General features: G+C 41.3%; 1 long non-coding RNA gene across 1 annotated transcript; it reads left to right on the top strand.

Moving 5' to 3' along the window:
• Positions 1-285: 285 nt before the first annotated feature.
• On the top strand, positions 286-19881 carry LOC115652957. Its single transcript, XR_004000793.1, has 3 exons — positions 286-370; positions 5785-5786; positions 19870-19881. It is a non-coding gene; the product is annotated as an uncharacterized LOC115652957 (long non-coding RNA).
• The last annotated feature ends 1404 nt before the right edge of the window (positions 19882-21285 follow it).

The following is a 21285-nucleotide window of genomic DNA, read 5'->3' on the forward strand; positions in this document are numbered from 1 at the left end:
GAGATTAGCTCAGTTTAAGGGACTTGCCCCAGCACTCAGGTCCACCTCCCTTGGAGTACAGACCCAAAGGAATATTATGAAATCCGCCTCCTCCCTCAATGTGGAGGAAGGTATGCACAGCCTCTCCTCCCCCTCCACCCCAATTATGAATTGCATAAACTGGGTTATATTATACACAAGAAAAGTTTATTAACTACAAAAGGGGAATTTTAAATGAATGTAAGAGATAACAGATAGAACAAAGCAGATTACTGAGCAAATAAAACAAAATACATAGCTACTTTCAATACACTTAAGAAACAGGTTACAAAATGTAATTTCTTACCGTAAATGTTATTTTGGGCAGATTGTAAAGTTTCTGTAGCTTAGGGTTCCAGTTATATTTCTTTTCAGACTGGACCCCTGTTTCAGTCTGGACTCCCCCCTTGCCTGCCCTTCGGGTATCTTTAGCAGTCTTTTTTTCTTGGGCAGACAGGCCATGGAGTAGAGCCCCGTTTGCCTTTCTTCCCATCCTTAAATAAGCTTTACATAAGACAGGAATCCTTTGTTCCCCAAACTTGACCCCCTTCCCCTTTTAGTGGAAAGTTACAATAAGTCCAAGATAATGTTTAGTATCAGGTGAGGTGACAAGAACACCTGACTTAATAGTGTTACAGTCACATCCCAGGATGTCTTCCAGGAGGGAGAGTGATTAGTATCTTCACAGTCTTGTTGTTCTTTCCTAATGGCCCATCAAAACTGATGGCCTGTCATCTGGTGGGTGTCTTCCCAATACACAGACAGTCGGAACTGTTACACAGTCCATATTCCTAACTTTAGATACAGAAATGATACATGCATACAAATTGGATAATCAAATTCAGTAAATCATAACCTTTCCAATGATATCTTACATGAGCCATCTTGCATAAAGTACATCTCAGTTATGTTGTATCCATATCATAAGCATAATTTCATAAACAACATGGAGTGTAATGTCACAAGCATGTTATAAAAACAGAGTGAATTATCTGGTTCTATATTTGATAATGTTTTAGGTTTGGTTTCTAGCAAAAATGCATCATATACTGAATTGTATTTAACACCATAGGATTCAATATTTTGTTTCCCTTTACCTCAACATCCAGCTAGTGGGTGCTACAGAAATCACTAATACGCAATACACATAATGGCAAGGACATTATGGTTACATATTTTCCTTTGAGATATAAATCTCTTCATACATCTAGCTGTGAAATTCTGCTCCCTCACTGAAGTCAATGTCAAAATTCTATTTGATTTCAACAGAGCCAGGATTTCACCTTTCATTCTTTTCCCATAACAATGAACATCTAGCCCAGTATTCCGTCTTCCAACAGCGGCCAGTGCCAAATGTTTCAGAGAGAGTGAACAAAACACAGCAACTGTCGACGGGACTATCTTCCAGTCCCAGCTTCCGGCAACATGAAACCATGTAAAATAACCATGGAAATACCCAAGATCTGTCAATCTCCACCATAAATACATCTCCAAGATGATGAACACTAATATATAAGATGGATTCAATTCTACTTGAGATCTTCAATCAGAAGCATATAGGACATTATTGCAGCATCCAGTCTAACATAAGTTTTGTAGATTAGAAATATTAGTTGCAAAAAGCAATAAAGAAATAGCGCCTTTTTGGTGCAAGGAATATAAAATAGCTGAGGAAAAAAAAGATGCATGCTATCATAGAATCATAGACTTTAAAGGTCAGAAGGGACCATTATGATCATCTAGTCTGACCTCCTGCACAATGCAGGCCACAGAATCTCACCCACCCACTCCTGTATCAAACCTATGTCTGAACCACTGAAGTCCTCAAATCATGGTTTAAAGACCTCAAGGTGCAGAGAATCTTCCAGCAAGTGACCTGTGACCCACGCTGCAGAGGAAGGCAAAAACCCCGCAGGGCCTCTGCTAATCTACCCTGGAGGAAAATTCCTTCCCAACCCCAAATATGGTGATCAGCTAAACCCTGAGCATGTAGGGGCAAGACTCACCAGCCAGACACCCAGGAAAAATTCTAACTCAGATCCTACCCCATCTAACATCCCATCACAGGCCATCTGGACATATTTACCGCTAATAGTCAAACACCAATTAATTGCCAAAATTAGGCTCTCTCATTATACTACCTCCTCCTTAAACTTATCAAGCTTAGTCTGGAAGCCAGATATGTTTTTTGCCCCACTGCTGCCCTTGGAAGGCTCTTCCAGAACTTCACTTCTCTGGTGGTTAGAAACCTTCATCAAATTTCAAGTCTAAATTTCCTGATGGCCAGTATATATATCCATTTGTTCTTGTGTCCACATTGGTACTGATTTTAAATAATTCCTCTCCTTCCCTGGTATTTACCCCTCTAATATATTTACAGAGGGTAATAATATCTCCCCTTAGCCTTCTTTTGGTTAGGGTAAACAAGCCAATCTCTTTCAGTCTCCTTTCATAAGATAGGTTTTTCCATTCCTCGGATCATCATAGTAGCCCTTCTCTGAACCTGTTCCAGTTTGAATTCATCCTTTTTAAACATGGAAGACTAGAACTGCACACAGTATTCCAGATGAGGTCTCACCAGTGCCTTCTATAACGGTACTAACATTTCCTTATGTCTACTGGAAATACCTCGCCTGATGCATTCCAAGACCGCATTAGATTTTTTCACGGCCATATCACATTGGCGGCTCATAGTCATCCTGGGATCAACCAATACTTCAAGGTCCTTCTCCTCCTCTGTTACTTCCAACTGATGCGCCCTCAGCTTATAACAATAATTCTTGTTATTAATCCCTAAATATATGACCTTGCACTTTTCACTATTAAATTTCATCCTATTACTATTACTCCAGTTTACAAGGTCATCCAGATCTTCCTGTATGATATCCCAGTCCTTCTCTGTATTGGCAATACCTCCCAGCTTTGTGTCATCTGCAAACTTTATTAGCACATTCCCACTTTTTGTGCCAAGGTCAGCAATAAAAAGATTAAATAAGATTAGTCCCAAAACTGATTCCTGAAGATCTCCACGTGTAACCTCCCTCCAGCCTGACAGTTCACCTTTCAGTATGACCTGTTGTAGTCTCCTCTTTAATTAGTTCCTTATCCACCTTTCAATTTTCATACTGATCCCCATCTTTTCCAATTTAGCTAATAATTCCCCATGTGGAACTGTATCAAATGCCTTACTGAAATCGAGGTAAATTAGATCCATTGCATTTCTTTTGTCTAGAAAATCTGTTACCTTCTCAAAGAAGGCAATCAGGTTGGTTTGGCATGATCTACCTTTTGTAAAACTATTTTGTATTTTGTCCCAATTACCATTGACCTCTGTCATTCTATCAGGCACTAGAAAATACACATTTCCTCATTAATATGAAAGAAAAACTAATTTCTCAGTTATTCATTATTACCATTGTCTTTAGACTGGATTACATGTGTCAACTCTTAACCTTTTCCTTTTTATACTGTTTACTTGTGTTTAGGGACTGCCAGACGGAGCCAAAAGGTTAACCCCCAAAATAACCACATCTACAGTCATACATAATTTTTCTGCATTAGGTTTGCACATTCAGTCCAACTGCTTCCTCCTGACACCCTCATTGGTGCACTCCAGGAAACACGTGAGTGAAGCACAAACAAGACCTTCTAATTCTAAGGACAGGTGGTGGTGAGCACTCAACCCTGGGGAGCAATACAGAATATCAGTTATTCAAGGTGCAATTGACTGGAACATTTAAGGAGCAGATTCAAGTCCACCAACATATTAACAAATTGGCAACGCTTAATGATGGTCGTAGTTCTGCAAAAGAGGAACAGTATTTGGTAATGCTTAAGTCTTGTGTGATTTAATTTCTATGCATTTATGTAATCATTGGGTTGACCACAAAATTCTGCAATATCTGGGAAACACTTAAAATGGTGTCTTCTGCTAACCAGAAATGCCTATTAATGGGCATGGAAGGCCACTAAGACAGATGTCCTAACTAAAAGGATTACCATATTTTCAAGAGGAAGGATGGTCCAGTGGTTAAGGCACCAGCATAGGATTTGGGAGAGCTAGGTTCAGTTTCTGGTTCTACCAAATACTGCCTCTGTGACGTGGTCCAGTCACGTAGTCTCCTCATCTCACTTTCCCATTTTTAAAATGGGAACATTCAGGGTAACCATTAAAGATTGTGACCGACTCAGATACTACAGTGATGAGTAGTATCATCAACATTTCCAATACCTTCCTTAGAGAAGGAGACAAAACTCAACCTCCATTAGTGTTAATGGGAATGCCTAATAATTCCAAATACACCATGAAAAAGGTAACTTCAGTGGCTATAAAACAATGAGATCAAAATTTTCCCAGAGTTCTAATTTAGAACTCTCTCTCTAAATATGATTGATATTCCAGAGCCCAAATCAACACAAATCCTCACAACAGCTTCCACACAGTTCAATGCTGTAGGCATCTATTTTTCAATCCCACATAAAAAGTAGCACCAAATTTTTCAGATTTGGCCATCTAAACTGAGGCACCTAAATTCATATTTGGAATCTCATTTGAACTAAAAGCATAGCCTGATTTTCAGGTGCTGAGTATCTGTACTTCACACTTAAATCAATATGAGTTGCAGGTGGCCAACAGCTGAGAATTTAGCCATTTCTTTGGTTGCTTAAATATGAATGCAAGTGGCCATGTATGTTTGAACTTTGCTTAACAGAGCATGCAAAACTTTTTGCCTGATTCACAGATTGTTGGTTTTCAAGGGCAGGAGGGACCATTACAATCAAGTCTGACTTCCTGCATTACAGAGGCCATAGAATTTCACCAAGTTCTTCCAGCATCAAGCTCATAACTTTTGGTTGTGTTACAGCATATCTTATAGGACAGCTTCCAACCCTATGCAGAAAGATAGGGTTAGGAGTATTGGTGTTTACTTTTTGTGTTTGAAGCATCTGATTCTACCCTTACTTGAATTCATCATTTTAATAGATGAACGAGTTGTATCAAACCAGACTGAAATATTTTTCAAGTGTTACATATATCCAGAAAAAGCTAATGGCATATCCATAAGAATAATAAAATATACAAAAAAAAATACAGCCCTCAGAGTACTTTTTATGTTTTAAGTCTACAGAATAACTGTGGGTTTTTTGTTTGGTTGGTTTTTTTTTTTTAGAACTTTAGAAACCCTGTTTCCTTTTCTACACTGTTTTTCCTTGGCACTATCTGTGTTTGTGCCTTGGATATTTGTTTACATCATGAAAATATGACAAACATTTATTTACATCAACACCACATTTTAAACAAATTCCATGAGAAAAATAGATCTCCTTGAAGCAAATGGTGATAGGTTACTTCCTAGACTCTGTCACACAGATGGTTTCTGCTTATCTTCAGGCTGATTGCAAATGCAGATGTAAGTCTTTCTTCAATAACTGTTTTTTAATACTTCAGCTTTTAGTGCATCACCCCTCTCTGCCTCTCCATGACCCTGTCTGAACATGACAATTTCATCATTTTCATTAGCGACCTTGTTGCTATTTCCTCTTTTTTTTCCCCCAAGGGGAAGTATAACAGATCATGCTAAATTGGTCTGTGATTTGCTTAAGCAGTAAAATCACATGATTTTACTAGCAAACATCCACTGTGATAAAGGCTGTTTTAAGACTGCCCAGGGTCTACCAGACCAGGGGCGATTAAACTTTTTGGCCTGAGGGGCAAAATTGTATGGAGGACCAGTTAGCAGAGGCTGTGCCTCTCCAAACAGCCAGGCGTGGCCCGGCCCCACCCCCTATCCAACACCTTCTGCTTCTTTTTCCCTGATGGCACCCCCTGCCCCATCCAACTCCCTGTTCCCTGTCCCTTGACCGCTCCCAGAACCCCTGACCCTGACTGCCCCCTGCTACCCCATCCAACCCCGTCCTCTCATTCCTGACTATCCCCCCCGGGACCCCTGCCCCATCCAATGCCCCCTCTCCTTCCTGACTGCCCCCCCGGGACCCCTGCCCCATCCAACCCCCCCCTCCTTCCTGATTCCCCCCAGAACTCCTGCCCCAACCGACCACCCTTTCTCCCTGTCCCCTGACTCCCTCCTGCTGCCGCATCCAACTCCCCCTCCTTCCTGACAGCCCCCTGGGAATCCCTGCCCCCATTCGCAACTCCATCCCTAACCACTACCCCGAACTCCCCTGCCCCCATTCACAACCCTGTCCCTGACCACTACCCCGAACTCCCCTGCCCTCTATTCAACCCCCGTGCTCCCTGCCCCCTTACCGCTCTGCCTGGAGCAGCAGTGGCTAGCGGCATTACAGCCACGCCACCCAGAGGACCAGGACAGGCAGCCGCGCCACCCAGCTGGAGCCAGCCACGCAACACGTAGCACAGAGCACCGGGTCAAGGCTGGATCTGCAGCTGCACTGCCCCAGGAGTTTGCAGCCCTGCTGTCCAGAGCATTGCCCGGCGGTGGAGCAAGCTGAGGCTGCAGGGGAGGGGGAACAGCAAGGGAGGGGCCGGGGGTGAGCCTCCTGGGCCAGGAGCTCAAGGGCAGGGCAGGAGATCCCGCCTCTGTGATCAACCTCTCACTGCTGCATCAGTCCTAGAGGCATAGAAAGCAGTTTCTTGGCTTGCATACAGCTGCTTTTTTTCCTCATACTGAATATCATTATGTTTTTAATTGAGGGAAAAAATTAAAACAAAGATGCCATAGAAATACTGAAGTGCAGGTTGAAAAGTGACTGACATTTAAGATTTAACATCTGAAGATGCAGTCAGAGGAAGGTCATAAATATGAACACATCACAAGGTTGAAATGTGTTAAAAGAAGGCTGTCCTGCTGCATCAGCTAGAAATCCCCAGTAAAGCTACCTCTATTTTTGTTATATTTGTATAATACAAAAACACATGCACCGAGTTTAGCCTGTACAAACATACACATGTACAAGGGTGCCTGTGTATGCAATATACACATCTTTCAGATGAGCTGTTTAACTGGAGGTCCCATGTGACCGTTTGTGAATGAAAATCCTATTACATTGGAGGGGGCAAGACTGGACATGTGAATTCCCCATGTCCTGGCCAAAATCCAATTACCACATCGTTCCTTAGAAACTGATGTTCAGTATTATGCAATGTTGCAAATGCTGAAGCAGAATTGTGTTGAAGTTACACGCCTGTATTTTCAGTAGTAATAAGTCACCTACCATACATATATTCTGTTAGGTGTTTTGGGATGAAAAGTAAAATGTAATTTACTATATCCGGGGACAGGGAGGAGAGAGAGAGAGAAAGCAAGCAAGCATGAGCTAAAACCAGATAGCATTGATAAGGCTATTTACCCTAGTCTCCTGGACACAATTTTGTTCAGCTGTGTTTTTTTAACATTGAACAGAGCTACAAAAAATGATATTTAATAGCCACTAATAACCATTCTCCATCAGCAGGAGGCAGGAAAGTAGCAAAGAGCATAGACAGGCTATGAAAGGAGGGTGTCCTTATGCAAGTTCATCCACAGGACAAACAGTAATCATGTAATGATGACAAATCAGTACATGACGTCATCAGTCCAAAAATATTACATCACATCATTTTTGACAGACATTTCATGGATCAAGACAATGACTAGGATACAGATTCAGACGAGGGTAAAGATTCATGTAAATGAAGGAGACAGTTCATGCAAGTCAGCATCCTAAAAGCTGCCATTATTTATATCTTGCCCATGGAAAATAAGAACAGCCATACTGTGTCAGACCAGTGGTCCATCTAGCCCAGTATCTTGTCTTCTGACAATGGCCACTGCTAGATGCTTCAGAGGAAGTGAACAGAACAGGGCAATTACTGAGTGATCCATTCTGTCATCCAGTCCCAGCTTCTGGCAGTTAGAGGTACAGGAACACCCAGAGCACGGGGTGTATTCCTGACAATCTTGGTTAATAGCCATTGATGGACCTATCCTCCATGAACGTATCTAATTATTTTTTTGACTCCAGTTATAGTTTTGGCCAGCAATGAGTTCCACAGGTTGACTGTGCATTGTGTAAAGAACTCCTTTATGTTAGTGTTAAACCTGTTGCCAATTAATTTCATCAGGTGATCCCTTGTTCTTGTGTTATGTGAAGGAGTAATTAACACGTCCTTTTTCACAGTCTCCACACCACTGATGACTTTATAGATCTCTATCATATGACCCCTTAGTTGTCTCTTTCCTAAGCTGAACAGTCTCAGTCTTTTTAATCTTTCCTCCCATGGAAGCAGTTTCATACCCCTAATAATTTTTGTTGCTCTTCTCCATACCATTTTTTGAGACTGGCAACCAGAATTGCATTCCGTATTTAACATGTGGGCATATCAAGGATTTATATAGTGGCATTGTGATATTTACTGTGTTGTTGTCTATTCCTTTCCTAATGGTTCTTAACACTGTTAATTTTCTGAAAACATCCACTTTGAAAAATTTTACACAATGTGCAGGAGCAGTCAAAAAGAGCTATCTACTGTGACTCCAAGATCTCTTTCTGGAATGGTAACAGCTAATCTAGACCCCATCATTTTGTATGTAGAGTTAGAAGCAATAGCACCCATATGATACCATAGTTCTTCATCACATGTGCCAGTAAATTTAACATGGTAAAGTCAGTCATGGTGCCTTTATCTGAATTTGCATATTGGAGTCAACAGTGAAAGAGGTTACATCAATCAGGATTAAGCTTTATATCTCTGAAACTACAGAAACCAGATATTACTGAGTGAGGGCTTTTGATTAGTTATTTTAAGGGCATTTTAGCCACTAGCCTGCACCAAAAGAACTGGGAGAGCTTTTGTCTCAAGATCCTCAGTTATCTGGTGAGGCTGCCCATGGCTACAGCCTTTCAGGGTGTGCAATTTACTGCTTTCTGGGTAGCCAGACAGCTCTGTTGGCCAACTTATTTGTGTTATATGGCTCTTTCCTTCTCACTATCCCACTATAAATAGGCTTGCACTACTATGCCATCCCATGCCATTGTGCACTCAATGAAAGACCAAGCACAATGTGTTCCTACATTTTTTTACTGGCTAAAACACACACACACACACAAAACTATGGTTGCAATACACAGATGCTTTGTGGAATGCTGTGAATTTAATAAGCCTCACTGTTTGAAGATCTTGTGTGCATAATGAAAAGTTAATAAAAAAAACTTTCCAAAGAAAACATCAAGAGTAGTTTCTGCTTTGATGGTAGGATTGACTTGAGGTATAAGCAAACTGGCTTCAAATAAATATAAAATTTCATTTGTACCTCCTTAATCTTGCCAATAAATACTGATAACGCGGTTATGAAGGGTGTCTCTTTTCTTAGGTAATCTGAACATGTGCTTGTAGGCATCCTTTCAAGAGACGGTGGGAATTACAGCCTGTGATGTAGATGGTTTGCAATGTCTTGTGACTGAATAGTCCAATCTGAGATTTCCATGATCTTTGGCAGTTATTGCAAATGTATGTATGTTGGTTGGGAGCTGTTTGCTTCCTATGGGCTCTTTATCCTTCAAACTCTAAGAGTCAGCTTCTGTCATGGACTTTGATACCCTGATGGAGACAATGGCACCACTTGTTACGATCACTTGTCAAGATTTCACATTGGTCAGAATCAATTCCAAATTCCTTCATATCTTGCTTGCATGTGTCTTTATAGTGAAGCTTGGGACGTCCTGTTGTTTTTGTTCCCTCTGATAGCTCCCCGTATAGCATGTTTTTGGATATGTGTCCATCTTCCAACCTACTCAGATGGCTCAGACAGCGCAGTTGTCTTTGCTTGAGCAGGGCTGTCACACTTGGTAATTTTTCCCTTTGAAGTACCTCTGCATTGGTGATTTTATCTTGTCATTTGATGTTGAGTAAGCAGCATAAACAGCGTACGTGGAAACTGTTTAACCTTTTCTCCTGATGAGCCTAAGTTGTCCATGTTTCCCCACTATACATGAGAGTGCTGAAGATGCAGGCTTGGTATGCTAGCATTTTGGTCTTGATGGTAAATTTTGAGTTGTTCCATGGTCTTTTAGTTAGTCTGCTAAAGGTGATGGCAGCCTTTCCAATATGAACAGTAAGAGTTTGGCGGTCACTGTAGAACCCAAATAGATGAACTTTTGGACTACTTCTAGCTGGTTTGCATTTAAGGTAATTGAAGGATCTTGTAGAATCCCGTCCTAATGCAACAGTTTTCTTAATGCTGATGGTGACAGCAAATGCCTGATACGCACTTGAAAGGCAATCCATGAATTCTTGTAGTAGATCTTCATTGTGGGCTATGAGGGCAGCATCATCAGCTAATAGAAGCTCTCTGATTAGTACCTTTTTGACTTCTTGATCTTTGACTTAAATCATGACAGGTTGAAGAGTTTCCCATCTGATCTTGTGTGGAGATACACTCGATCTTTCATGTCCTTAAAAGGCATTGTTCAAAAGTACCAAAATGATTCCCAAGAGTGTAGGGGAAATAACAAATCCTTGCCTCATTCCACTTTTCATCTCAAAGCTGTCCGAAATGGACCCATCAAACTGGGCAGCTGCTTTCATGTTCTTGCAGAAGAAATGTACAAGACTTAACAGGGTTGGTGGGCATCCTCTCTTTTCGAATATTGTAAATAGACCTGCTCTGCTGACTGTGTCGAATGCTTTGGTTAGGTCCATAAAGGCAATGTTGTAATGCACTGTACCTCCGGGGAACACCCAGCACCCCCATGTTCATCCTTGTAAAATGATTACGTGGTATCCAACGCAAAGTTTGTCATGTCAGGTGTCTTCAGAAGGCTCATGATCCACTGAGCATTGTTATTACAGTAATGTTATAATAATGTTATAGGTTATAATTTCATGTATGTAGTTATGAGGCTGAAAATGTATTCTAATGGCTTAAAATAAGCCCAGGCAAAAACTCTCCAAGAGCTGAGAGACAGTTCACACCTCATCAGGGCATGTATGGGACAAACCGAGCCCAGCCTCACAGGAACAAAGGACACTGACCTAGACAGCAACAAAAGAATCTGTTCGACTCTCTAAGGAGTCACCCCCATTCCTTTGGTCAATTTGGAACTATGATGAAGTAATGCTTGCCTGACTCTGAAGGGGAGGAGGCAAAGTCAAGGGGGAGGAAAGGACATGATAAAAGGGAGAGACATTTGCCATGCTCTTCCTCTCACTTCCACCTAGATCACAGACACCACACCAAGCAACTGAAATGCTGATCAAAGGGGAGAGTCTGGCTGAAGAGCCACCAGTCAGCCTGTGTTGAGAAGCACCTAAGTTTGTACGGGCATCGAAAGTGTTAAGATCATCTTAGAACGTGTTTTGCTTCTATTTCATTTGACCAAGTCTGACTTGTTATGCATAGATTTTAAGCGATTATAAGTCACTCTTCATAGTTAATAAATCTGTGTGTTTATTCTACCTGAAGCAGTGTGTTTGGTTTGAAGCATGTCAGAGACTCTCCTTAGGATAACAAGCCTGGTGGAAATCAATTTCTTTGTTAAATTGACAAACTCATATAAGCTTGCAGTATCCAGCTGGCATAACTGGACACTGCAAGATGGAGGTTCCTAGGGTTGTGCCTGGAATCGGAGATATTATCTTGTGTCTTTCAGTTGCACAATTCAAGGAGCAGCTTACATGTCAGAGGCTGTGCGTGAACACAGCAGAGCAGTGGAAGGGCTGACTCCTAGAGTCAAGGATTGGAGTGACCTAGCAGATCACTTGTCCAGATAACACCATAGGGGAATATCACAGATGTACAATAGTCAGTTTTGCTCTCTACACTTGTCTTGACGTTGACACAGAGAAAATATCATGGCAACAGTTGATCTTCCAGCCCTGAACTCACATTGTGATTAAGAGTAGACACAATTCAACAGCTGTAGTAGATGCACAAAGATGACTTTTGCAAAAGCTTTTCCTGCTACACTTAGTAGCAAGATATTCCTTTAGTTGTGGCAGTTGCCCTTTTCACCTTTATTTTACTAGAACTGGATTAAAAGTTGCTTTGAAACAAGGATGTTTGCCAGTAAAGATAAATATGGATGGGGAAAAAAGCCAAAGTTTCTTCTCTGACTTTTTCCAGAAGTAACATTTAGTGATATCTTTAAGACATATGTTGCTTCTGTGTGTTCTCTGTCACAGCCAAGTTGGTATGGGTGTTTGTGCACTGTGGGAAGCCAATCCAAGCACACAAAGAATACATCAAAGACCATTTCTTGATAGACTCTTTTGCACTCTGAAAGCTTACACACTATTGACTGCTCCTCTACTGCTTCCAACTGTGGTGAGGCCCTCAAGTTAGAGTTGTGCAGAGGCTAAAAAAATAACTGCATGAGCAGAAGCATACAAATTAATGAGGAGGTCCTACTCAAGCAGACTTGAACAATGTTTTATGTCCAGTCTGCTAAGTTTAGATCTTATACTATGTTTAAATTAAATAAAATGCACAACTGTAAATAGTTGAGGGGAGGAGGGGTTTAAGAGGTGTACACATAGAAGTCCCCAAAGGGCCAAAATAATCCAGTTCTCATGTTAGTGGTTGCTTCCAGAGACATGTTTTTGGTCAAGGGGAAGAAGTGCTTAAATGATCTCAGAGGCCCCGTGCATTCTACAAAGAACACCACACTATTTGTCAGAGTAGATGCCATAGGAGCAGCACTGGACTCATATGGATTTTGATAAAGGGCTGACTTCCCTTCCTGTAGCTTTTGAAAACTTGCCTTCCCTATGAAGTTACTAACTCACTGGAATAAAGCATTAAAATGGCAGTTAGGGACAGGCAAAATGATTTGGGGGCAAAAAGAATAAGTCCTGAGCCAAATTTCAGCCTTCACACCAGATCAAATCTGAGCAATCTTCAGTGTTTGAAGGCATTGTGTTACACGAGCACCCATCCAGACACATACACTTCCAATCAAATAGCCTTTCTGCACCCCACAAGGTTTCCACCTCTTTACAGATACCCAGAAAATGCTGTATGCCATCTCTCTGAGTCTGCTGCAACTTTCAACGTGAGTTTCATAATGCCATCTTGGATACCTGTGACTCAGTGAAGCTGCAAAAGTGAAGCTAGACAAATTGAGACCGGAAGTAAGGTATGAGTTTTTAAACAGTGAATGTAATTAACCATTGGAACAATTTACCAAAAATCAGAACTCTCCATCACTGACAATTTTTGAATCAAGACTGGAAGTTATTCTAAAATATATTTGCTAGAAATTATTTTGAGGAAGGTCTATGGCCAGTGTTATACAGGGGGTCAGACTAGATGATCACAATGGTTCCTTCTGGCCATGGAAGCTATTTGCAGGTTCTCTTTGATGATGCAGAAACATAGAGCCAATATTATATTTTTTCCAATGCTAATTTCTGCTAAGATAATATGACAGTTATATGTAAATACAGTTTCCCATCCCATACTCCCTTAATTTACACCCTTCCTAGAGTTTGATTTTATTGTTAAAAAAAAATCACAACAAAATACATCTCACCCCAAGCTTTCTTCTGCAATTTGGCTCCCATATCCAAACACCTAGTTCCTTCTGCCAAGAACCACACCTCTCTTGCATCTTGTTAACCCCAACCAAAATATACCTTTAAACAGGTTTCAAGCACCTGAAATCAAACTGAAATCCACTGGAGGTGGGGCCATAGAGTATGCCACATTATTACAACAGTGATATAAAACTGTACATGGTATGCCATGACAAGTCTCTACTAACTATCATAATGCACTTCTAGATTTAGGCTCAGCATAGGGACTCTTGCTTCCTAGACCAGTTACAAAAGGCATCCAACCTGTGGAATTCTCTCATGCTGAACCATATCTGTTTGAGTTAGAGGTGAAACTAAGCCAGTCCGGTCCAGTATGGCATACTGGCAAAAGCCGGTACACAGCTGACCATACCGGCAGGGGGCAGCTTCCCCAGGATGGCAAATTAAAAGGGCCCTGGGCTCCCAGCAGCAGCCTGAGCCCCGGGACCTTTAAATCACCACTATAGTCCCGCTGCTGGAGCCCTGGGGTAGCGGCAGTGGCTAGGAGCCCTGGGGCTCTGTCGGCAATTTAAAGGGCCCGGGTCTCCTGGCAGCTGCTGGAGCCTGGCCCTTTAAATAACCTCCAGAGACCAAGGGCTTCCGGCTACCACCACAGCTACTGCTACCATGAGGCTACAGCGGTGATTTAAAGGGCTTGGGGCTCCTGGTTGCTGCTACCTCAGCCAGAGCCTGGGACCTTTAAATCGCTGCCAGAGCCCAGGGGTAGCGGCGGCAATTTAAAGGGCCTGGGGATTTAAAGGCCCTGCCCCTTCCGCCTGAGGCTCCCTCCCTACTCAGGACCCCAGCCCTGCATACCAGTAAGTCCTTTAAGTTACTTTCACCCCTAGTTTGACTCCATTTATAGCAACTAAGGATCAAGCCTAGAATATCTCCATTTTTGGTGAAAACAGACAGAACTTGAATTTCTCAGTTATGAACCATGAATAACTAGTCTTAAGTTGACAATCAGCAGGCGTAAAGATAAAACAAAGATACACCAACACTGTTACAGTCCAGACACCAAAATGTAAATATTTAACCTGACATATAAAGTAACTGCACCTGGCACATAATTTAGTGATCATATCCCCACTGTAAGAAGTTCACTAAGATAGTTAATAAAAACTCTACACAGAGATCGCAAGATGCATTTTGATGCATTTGAAAGGAAAGTAACACAAAATTAAATTTTGATTTTATTGCTTTCTAATAGTGTATATATTTCATCAAAATAAATGAAAAACTAATACTCAGAGCTAGAGATTAATTCACAACGTTATTCTCCAATACACCAAAAAAGCATTAAACTTTTAAGAAAAATCAACACTTAAGGAACTATGGTTCCTTCCTAAAAATGTAATACTCTATTCAACATTTGCCCTTCTTTCCATTCCAGAGTGAACTGGGTTAATCTACAAGTATTTTGGCCTCCAGTTAACCTCCCAATTAAATAAAAATAAAATATGGGGTAATTAAAAACTAGTCTGATACAGATTATGGAAGTATACAATTGATTTTCAGTAGTGGATGACAACCTTCATAATTCACCCAACATTTCACCACTTTGCTGAAATACCACTGGTGAACAAAAATTGCCTTACACCTGTGTTACATATTTCACCTAAATATGTATTTAGATCCATCATGAATACAGCCTGCTACCAGATTTGCAGCATTTTTAAATTATGGATTCAGCTCCAATTAAACCTGTTGGGAGGGGAGTTAAAAGAGCTTAATGCTATCTTGCATTTAGGTAAGTAGAAGAAAAGAGCTGCATAGACCAATTAGACATTTTATTAGTATTATACGTCTTTAGTTTGTATTCAGATAACTACTCAGCCCAAACTTGGGCTGGAAAATTGGATTCAAGTTCAGCAGAGAAGCTAATAATGCCATATGTTACATGTCAGATATAAGTGTCCCAGGAAATAGGTGGAAATAGTAGCATACCTTAAGCAGATTTTGCTTTCAATAGATGCACAATGAGTTCTACTTACTTATGAGATAAAAGAGGAAGGCTACGATAGAGCAGCTCCCACCACACACACACAGGCCCAAATTCTTCCCTGGCGTAAAGTCCATAGAACTACTCCCTGGATTTATCTTGCTCACTTTTCTTACACTCTCCTGTTACCTCCTTTTCTTGCTCAATCCACCCCTCTCAGCCTCTTCAGTGTTAGCTACACTGATTCTTTTTGCACGCCTCATGAATATTATAACACTGCCTTTATATACTTCACCACTAGCGCCTAGGTACCTGCCACTTACCCTATGTGTAGCTTATATCAACATTTCTGTCACCATTGAATTTAACAAAGCCACTTCCATAGAAGGCACATCTGTTTACAGTTCAAAAGAGTTTTCCCTTTAGACTTAATATTACTGCTTTCATCTCTTTTTGTGATGATCTTGGAATGCAATGTGCTCAGATGTTTTTCTTGCTCTACACCTTTCTGACTGGGGGTGGAGGGACACAAACCAACACGACTGCTCCCCAATCCCGCTCACACACCTGGATGGCCAAGGGAAAAGTGGAATGTTAAGAGTATCTTCACCCTCCAGCGATTCCCAGGTGCTGGAACAGTACCTTGGGGCCATAAGAAACCAGGGCCAGGTTAAAGCATAGGGGTAGTGTACCTGATGCAGTGATGTCTGTCTGAATCTGCAAAGAGCCTGAAACAATAGCCTGGAGAAATGTGAAAACCCCACCGTGATCCATGGACAGTTAGCTCCAAGACGCACAATATGTCCATGCTATGGTGTGCCTAAAGCTTTGATTAGGAAAATATATCTGTGCTTACCTGCAAGTTTCCTTTGAGTGAATAATAAGGTCCACAGATCCATTACAGGGGACGCTCACATTCTGGGGATAGAATCAGATTTGTCCATCACTGGCAGCAGCAGAACATCCCACTACATGCAGTTCCCTCTTAGTCCAGAGAACTTCCACAGCCAAGATAATTCTATTCTACCTTTCCAAATTACAGATTGTGTTAACTATATATTGAAGAAATTTCTCCTACTGCAGAGAATGGAGATAATTTCCTCAAATGAAATAAACCAGAGTTCTTCAATATTCGTTTCCATTCTGGCTGATACTACTGTGTCCACTGTGGGCTAGATCTCTGTACCTTACTGCTCAATGAAATTTTCTTCTAAACATGGATACATTTTCCTATTCTTTTTGTGCTAAGGTCCATAGATCCATTGCAATGGGATTTTCACAGCCGTGTGCCTCCAGAGTAGGAAGCAGGAATGTCCCTTAAATATGGGCATCCAAAATGAGGTATATTATATATTTCCCAACTACTCTGGGTGCAATGACTTGCCTTTGGGAATTAATAATACGACAGCTGTGAGGACTACTCATCTGAGTTAAATGTACAATACGAGTCTCATCCAAGAAAGCGCTCAGCTTCACTGATTCATCTTATTAAAAAACAGTTACCAGATGCAAAGAAGTCAATCACCAAATGAGCAAGGTTACTTCCCAGTGCAGTGCACATAGAGATAGGAGATTTCACTCCGCACAGAACAGGATATGTTTATTTTTCTCTCTGGGCAAGGGCTGACTGTGCTCTTCCTAATTTGTTATCTCACACCCCATCAGACATGTGCCCCATCTCATGAGGAGAACCAGTCTGTTATCCATGAAAGGAAGAGTGACCCAATTCCTGAATAAATCACCGTGCCAGCCAGAGGATGATGTACTTTCTTTCTGGTATCCTTTCTCTGGAATGTATCAGTACCTGAATGAGCCCCCTCCATTATCACCAGCTAGCATCTCTGACAAAGTTCACTCTGCCTGGATCCCTTATCCCTCCAAAAAATTCTTCAAATCACCAGCCTCCACAAACACCACAGAGGGAGATTAGAGCTGAAGGGGAATCTTACCAAAAAACAAATGCATCCCTGAAGCACAGCTGGAATTTAGATGGACCCAATATTGAGCAAAGTTTTTAAAATTTGAAATAAAAGTATGGATTATTCCTCTCAGAAAAGCTTCAGCAGGGAGGTCTGAGACACAGCTAAAACCAGAGGGAACACCACAGGGTGGAGCATTTCCTTGCTGCCAGTGAGTACAGGTTATGCCCCTTTTCAAACTTAATGCTTCATTAACATTCATTCTGAATACTAAGTTAAATGCTTTATTTCTGAGATTTTACGCGAGGAGAAGGCAGTCCTCCTAAAGTGTTCTTTAGTAGCAATAAATGTATTCTCTTGCTCAAAATTTATGCGCTCTAACATCCCATCAACCTACCACTTCACCTGCAAAGAGAAGGATGGGACTTGAAGTACTCCTTTGAGAATCCACTGTCAGCAATGCAGACAGAGCTTCCCCCATATCTGCACAAAAGGACAAGGCATATGTACATCACCAGCTAAAGAGGACCCTGGTTTTCCATATGCTCTTCACTGTTTATTTTAAATCCATTACACTGACTACACCAAATTCTATTCATACTCTTCAATGGCCATATTGTAATAAAATTAGATTCTGTAGTATAAGGAAAGAATTAGCAACTTAAAAACAGGAAATAGAAAAATCCCACAATGACTAATGGATTGAAATACACTTGTTCCACTGAGTGGACTGGTTAACCTGTAAAAGATGAAATGGCGAAACAGCAATTTTAAAGCTATCAAAGTGTAAGCTCCAGAAACTACTGAAGAGTGGTGGTACTGACATGTATTTCTCACTGATAAATGGAACTACTAGGATATCTCCAGAAAATCATAGACAGATATGTACTCTGCTGAGGCAGAACTAGTTTTTTCCATTAACTTTTATTTTATACAGTATAGATAAAGAAACATGGATATTATCAACGCTTTCTCAAGAGTGACTTGGACAGGCGGCATCTTACAAACTTCCAAAAACACTCACTTGCACTAAACCAGCTTCAGTTAAACACAAAAATACCTCATAGCAATTTCAAATATTTGGATTTAAACAAAGAATTCAAACTCAACTAACAAAATGATCAGATGTGAAGGGTACTATATAAAATGTGTTACAAGGGCATTGGGATTCGACTCCCCTGCCCTGCCACCCCGCTTTTGGATTGCTGGAAAGATAGTTTCAAAAGAAGACTAGCTCAAAGACCACTAACAAACTTAACACGTCAGCAGGGTTCGCATAGACAGTCCATGGCAGGCTAGTGCACAGCAGATTCACACCTCACTTTACCACAAACTAATTGTTCGTGTAGACTAACCCCTAGAAATACTTATCAGTTTCTACTCCCATATGGAATGTTCCTAAGGGCTTGGAATTTTGACTAACCATTTTGTTTGCATAGGACCAACAATATGTTACAGCTGTTATAAAATGGGTGAAAGCAGGCACCATGCAGTCAAATTCAAGAGGAAAGAAAAAGTGTTCCCTACGCAACACTGTCTGTATGGAGTCCAAGCTTTTCTTCCGGCATCAGTGAATGAATCCAGCTAAAATTCCTTACCATAAAACCAGTATAGGAAAAAATACAGTGGACTCATTACTCAGATCAGTTCCATCAGTTTTGCATCACTCCAGCTGTGAAAAGCAGCTTTAAAAACAGCTTAACATCTTCTTAAGAATTCCTCTTGTTCAGGAGGAATCCCAGTTAGGCAGAATCACCAGAACAGCTCTATGCCACCCTCCTCCTCCTCTCTTTTGTGAAAAGAGCATTCTCAGAACAAAGAAGTCCTGGCCACATCTCCAAAGCTTCAGTTATCCTGGGCATCTCAAACAATCCCCTAAGGCTGTGGTCAGTGAACCATAACTTAGAGCTCCTTTGGATAAACTCAACTACTCTGCAAGACCAGATAAGCCTCCAGCCAGCACCTGGAACCAGGAAGAATGTGAAGATGACTTGTCCTCTCCACCATTAACACATATGTTCCAAGCATATATTAGCTGAGATCTAATCCAGTACATATGGGTGCAAAATTATGAGCCAGAACCTATAGGCACATGTAGACACCACAAGTCAGGGAGTGTGTGATGAGAGGAGAGAAGAGGTTCTAGCTGTCATGGGACTCATATATGTACTCTCCCTACCCTGGGACAGCTGTGAACAAACCAGCACAACAAACAAACTGGCATATGTTAGCGCAACATTCAGGACTGCTCTAACTTATGTTGGCTACTAACAACCCCAAGAGGCTGAAACTGCATCCAGGGATGCATCCAAGGTCAACTTTGTCACTTATTTTAAGGCCGGAAACTGGGACAGTACTTCCCTTTGAAGCATCAGCCACTGTTGTAAGAAAGCATATCGGGTAGATGGACCATTGGTCTGACCCAGTACGGCCATTCTTATGACACTAGATAGAGTGGTATCCAATACAATAGCACTATAGTACTGGAGAATCCTGCCCAGCACTTAGAGCATCTTCCCAGGGGTGGGTACATTTGCTTTATGGGCAGAAGCTGTTCTTGGTGCACTGCAAGGCAGCTACATTGCCCTTGGAGGGTCTGACCCTCTATAAGCACAGCACTTAACAGGATGGATGTGAGTATCCCTGGATTCATTTAGGATAAATGGCAAGATGTAAATATAATTTATTCAGAGCAAGTCACTCTCCCCATTTATCTTTGTAAACTTCTGCAGGTATTACAGATGGGTCATGAGACTTTCAAAACCTCAGTAAATTGTACAAAATCAGAACTGCAGTGATGGGTTCCATTTTATCCTAGCCCTAGGTTGTAGTTTTGGTCCACCTCCGATTTCTGTGGGCCCTATTTGTTTGGAGGAGGTGCCCTAAGAGTACAAGGACATTGGGGATCCTCCAGCCATCAGCCATAAGTTACTCATTCAGAAACTCATTTCTAAAAGTTAGTGATTCTAACACATATCAAATCCTTAGGCAACTTGGAATTCTCTTGACTAACTTTTATTTGATTGACAAAAAATCAGTTTTCAAAGTAACACTTAAAATATGGTTCGGTTTTTTAAAACAACCCCCCCCCCCAAAGAACCTCAATAAAGCAGCGAAGACTGAAACACAGGCTCACATCTTCCTCCAGATGTTGGAACATACACAGAGGAAACAAAACTGCAGCACCTTCCTTCAAGCCCTGACTAAGAAATGCTTCAAGCCTGGAAGCTGCCACCCAGGGACCAAACATAATTTGACAAGTCCCTGCAATGCCAAAGTAGACTACAGTTGCCCTGGAGAAGTTAAACAAACAAACAAACAAACAAACCACCACTGTCACACACACAGACTGTTGCAAACTACCAAAATGATCTTTGATACAGGAGGAATTAGGTTCTGAGAAATTCTTGGCTTATTGTGCTGAAAAATCAAGTCTTTCATATCTTGGCACAACAACCTGCAGGCCTTCTCCAAAATCCTCTGATGTGTTAGTCTGGAGGCTCTTTTTGGGTTATAATGAGAAGGCATGGCTTTTTCCATGTTCATTTTTTTTTTAATGAAAACTTATTACAACACTGCAGAAACTCCACACGCCCTGGGAGTTCACAAAAAGGATTTTGTTAATCAAGTGGATAGGAGAGGAGCATAGCTGCTGGCCATTATCAGGAACGACAGGCATGATTTAGTGGCAAGATTCTAGATCTTAGTCTCCTAGCACATTTATAATTTGGGGTTTTTTGGTACAGAAGTTGTTCCCTTTTTTACAGGCACAGGAGAGCATTGAGCTGGTACATAAAATGCCCAATGATAAAGCACTATCTCTGCAGCTCACTGCCAGCTGATCCCAGGGAGTAATACACCCGTGGGGT

The sequence above is a fragment of the Gopherus evgoodei genome, chromosome 5 (genome assembly GCF_007399415.2).
Source record: "Gopherus evgoodei ecotype Sinaloan lineage chromosome 5, rGopEvg1_v1.p, whole genome shotgun sequence".
Lineage (NCBI taxonomy): Eukaryota > Metazoa > Chordata > Testudines > Testudinidae > Gopherus > Gopherus evgoodei.